Source organism: Toxorhynchites rutilus, chromosome 3 (assembly GCF_029784135.1).
Source record: "Toxorhynchites rutilus septentrionalis strain SRP chromosome 3, ASM2978413v1, whole genome shotgun sequence".
NCBI lineage: Eukaryota > Metazoa > Arthropoda > Insecta > Diptera > Culicidae > Toxorhynchites > Toxorhynchites rutilus.
The window spans coordinates 266,281,657-266,285,731 of record NC_073746.1 but is presented as its reverse complement, the minus strand read 5'-3'; the positions used below and the strand labels follow the sequence as shown (position 1 = coordinate 266,285,731).

Here is a 4,075-nt window from a genome sequence, read left to right as displayed (position 1 = left end):
GAAAATTACCAGAGTAAACGCGTGCTAAATTCGAATGAAATATATACACCGTAATGATTTGATCACAATGAATAGTTTTTTGGTCAGAGAACAGTATGGAAATTTATGAGGAATAATAACAAAGTCAAATAGTTACTTATAAGAAACGTTCTCAAATGTTATAAGGTATGTAAAATAAAAATTCGTTGGAGATGCGGGGCATCGATCCCCGTACCTCTCACATGCTAAGCGAGCGCTCTACCATCTGAGCTACATCCCCAAGTGAAAGTTCAATTGGTAGAAGTAATTCAAACGACAAACTTTGAACATATTTAACATAACCCCAACATATAATAACCATGTATCATTTAATTATACAATTTTGCTGTGTACGGACGCAGTAACCCATGAATAAACAAGGCCAATTTTCATTCCTTTATTTCCATTTGTTCAAAGGGGAACTCAATCATGTTGTTTAAACGTTTCGTTGACATTATTTTGAAACGCCTTTTTAATTTTTTGACGTGTTTAATTTGTTAACAGATCGATAAGAGCACAGGCGAGGGTTATCTCAACCCGAGTGCTAACTTTTAAGGCCCATGAGGAACCCGAAAATATTTTTCATTTGGCTACGTCAGTATTGAAATGTATAGGAGACTCTAGCAGATGGTGTGACCTATGAATGTAATAAAAGAAAAGAGATAAAATACAGAGGCCAAATCTAAAGTATTGTCTTTCAAAAGGGTGGCCCTAAACCGACCCCGCTCTGACATTGACTAGAAATTCGATAGACCTGGGATCCAAGGGGAGAGCCTCGTGCAACACGTTGAGCCCCGGATTGTTCTAGCTGCGCTTTCCATTCAGTCCGCATCAAGAGCATTTGCACGATATCAGTGTCGGTCCCCGATCTCGAAAATATTTATTGTTTAAAAGAAAACAGGCGGAAATATATCGTAAAACATTCGAAAACGAACCATGTTCTTTTTAATTCCCTTATTTTGTAACTGTCAGTCCCAGTGATTAACGTTTTTCTAACGAAAAGCTCAATGTCACTCCCTAAGGACCGACACAGGGTTCAACGTGTTAAGGACCACTCCCCGCTACATTTGCGAAGTAAACAGGAAACACGGCTAGCAAGGCAAGCAAAATTGAAATCGTTTTGTCGATGGTTTCATGTTCGCCTGGTAGAAAAAGCTAACCGTAGTATATAACAAAATAATTACGGGCTCAACCGGGATTTGAACCCGGGACCTCTCGCACCCAAAGCGAGAATCATACCCCTAGACCATTGAGCCGCACATCGACGCAATTGAGTAAATCGTAAAAATTGAAAAGATCTACTACAAAATTAAAAACAGGTATAATGGGTATTCATGGTATCAAAGGTATTAACCCTTTGCGGTTGTATTAAATTTGAACATGGGTATCATACTGGTCGTAATTATTTTTAATTGAAAAAGCAGTAGTGTATATCTTGTGAGATTATGAAAGATGAACATGAATATTTTTTTTTGTGAACTTCATATAAGTATTTATGAACATGTGTTTCAATGTGTTACTTTCATATAAAGAATATGTGTCAAAATTTTTCTTCGCGTGATATCTTTCGAAACGGTCCATAAAATGCAGCCCTGCTTTTCGCATATATCACGAAAATAATTAGTTAATCTTTCTGTTTGAACATATAGAACAATGCTCTTTACATCTACACATTGTCGCAATGTATGAAATTTTGCATTCAGCCTTCCCTCAAGCATGGGTTTTGTTTATAATGAGTACCGTTATTTATTATTCAAAGAAGCACCGTTTTGATTAAAATTCGTTTATGAAAAGTGTGAACTGATAAATTGTTGCATAAAGTATAAGATTAGTATAGTTCCTTGCTGTGGTGGCTGAGAGCAGACAAACGACCCCAAAGAGTTAATATATTCATAGGTACACTCCAACGATACTCTTATAAACATTTTGGGAATCTGTTCCCTCCGTTGGAAAAATAAGAAATTTTTGGGAGCTTTTTCTTCGTTTTTCCTACCCATATTTTTAACTAGAGATGGGCAAACCGTTCGCGAACGATACGAAAGAACTAGTTCGCAAAAAAGAGTGAACGAACGGTCGTTCTTTTTTAAAGAACGGTAGTATTTTGTGCGCATCAAATTATTACATATACTATTGTCGACTGATAAACATATTTTCATAAACAGTTTGCAACTTTTAAAGAAGAAGTACCTTATCTTTCCCCACTAAATTTCAAAAATATAAATCCCAAACGAATAAAAAAATCTGATATCCAATCCAACGATATCAATGAATAGCTGTTTATTGATATTGGGTTATTAAATATAAAAAATATGGTGACCTTAGTTCCGAAACCATGTAAGCTATGAAAAACAATTACAATCAATCGTTTTAAATTGTTGAAAAAGGTAATTTTTAGAAAAAAGAGGGAAAAGTTGATTTCTTGGACCACCATAAAATGGAAATGGCCACCCTGATGAAAAAATAAAAAAAACGGGTCTAATATTTTACGGTGAGGAATGGAACTACCAATGTTCATGAAAATCTGACAATCACTATATCGGTTTGGCATGGAATTCAATTTTGTGCTTGACCCATTCTCACCCCCAGTTAGTGTAAATAAGAGATTATTTCGAAAATATAGAAATTGGAATGGAAAAAAATGTTTGATGTTCAAAATTAGGAATGAATCATCTGGCAAGACTTTAAAGAATGATTCTATCCAATATTTACAATTTTAGTAGTTCTGTATATTGCTGGGCATGAGATTTTTTCTGAGGTGTTATGTGATGACTATTTACACATCAAACTTTGATCAGCTAACATTCTATATTGTTCTTAATACCGCTGAACAAAAGAGCGAAATAACTGATTCAATTAGATGAACGGTTAGTGACTGAACCGTTCGTCGAAGTGAACTGTTTTGCCCATCTCTATTTCTAACACACCTTCTCATGATATTGAACTTGGAGCAGATACACCTCACATGCTATATCTTTATTGGTATATTCCTTCATTCCGTCAAGGTGTCTAGTGACTAGTCCGGTTTGAGAAAGACTCACGAGTTTCGTAGAAATTGTAACGGCTTTCACATGGCGTCCTGAAGGAGACATTTCGAGCATCGGTAATTCATTTTTGCTCTAATGTTCGATCTAGGATTGGACGATCTTGGATCACTATTTCGAAGATCAATCTTTTCCTCTTCGATTTCCGATTTTTTGGATCGATCCTTTGTACTCCGAAAAATCGCAAAAATCGATCTTCTCTTTTCAAGCTTTCCGGTTTTTTTGATCATAAATCTTTTTTTTTTGTAAATTTGTTTTTCAGTGTACCTTGATTTTAATCTCACAAAAAAACACCTGACAAATACACATATACATAGGATCTCTTTCAAGGTTGTTAAATTAGTGGTCGTAAATTCAGGAGAAGAAGTTTTGTAAGCTTGGTAATTGGAAAACAAGTTATAAGTCACAAGTTATATTTACACCATAACATTCACTAGGCTGATTGTGTGAAAATTGTGACGAAATTGTATGGAGACATCAGGTTGAGCTGAAGCGTCTTTTGTAGAACTGCCAAGATTTCGACTAAATGCCAGACGTAGACGGTTGGATTTAATGTGATTATTGTCAGTGAACTTTTAGATACATATCAGTTGTTGAATTTCTAATAAAAATTTTCAATTAACATATTTAATAAAATAATTCCATAACGGTACGGAATGAATGCTCTGGTATTCTGAGATTCAAAATAAAATGCCTTTTATGTTTAGTTAGAAATAAACATTTCATTCTATGTTTAGAGAAAAACAACACTTATATAGAACAAGTAAATAAACTGGGAAAATGGTATTCGATTCTTCAAAGATCGATTCTTTGATACCGATTAATCAGTGAATCGAACCATATGCCGTTCGTTTAGAAAATCGATCTGTAAAGATCGTTCTTTTTCTAAAGATCGCCCAATTCTAGTTCGTTCAACGTTCAAACATCCCATTGCAAGTTTAACGTTCAAAATCAATCATGTTTTCAGCTTAAATCCGAAAGGGGCGAAGTTTGGTCAATAAATCTGTGTGGATATA

The 4,075-nt window shown here is 34.9% G+C and overlaps 1 non-coding gene across 1 annotated transcript; it reads right to left on the bottom strand.

Annotated features, from left to right (window-relative positions):
- Positions 1–1,202: 1,202 nt before the first annotated feature.
- Positions 1,203–1,274, bottom strand: Trnap-ugg (transfer RNA proline (anticodon UGG)). The gene has a single exon. It is a non-coding gene; the product is annotated as a tRNA-Pro (tRNA).
- Between the last annotated feature and the right edge of the window lie 2,801 nt (positions 1,275–4,075).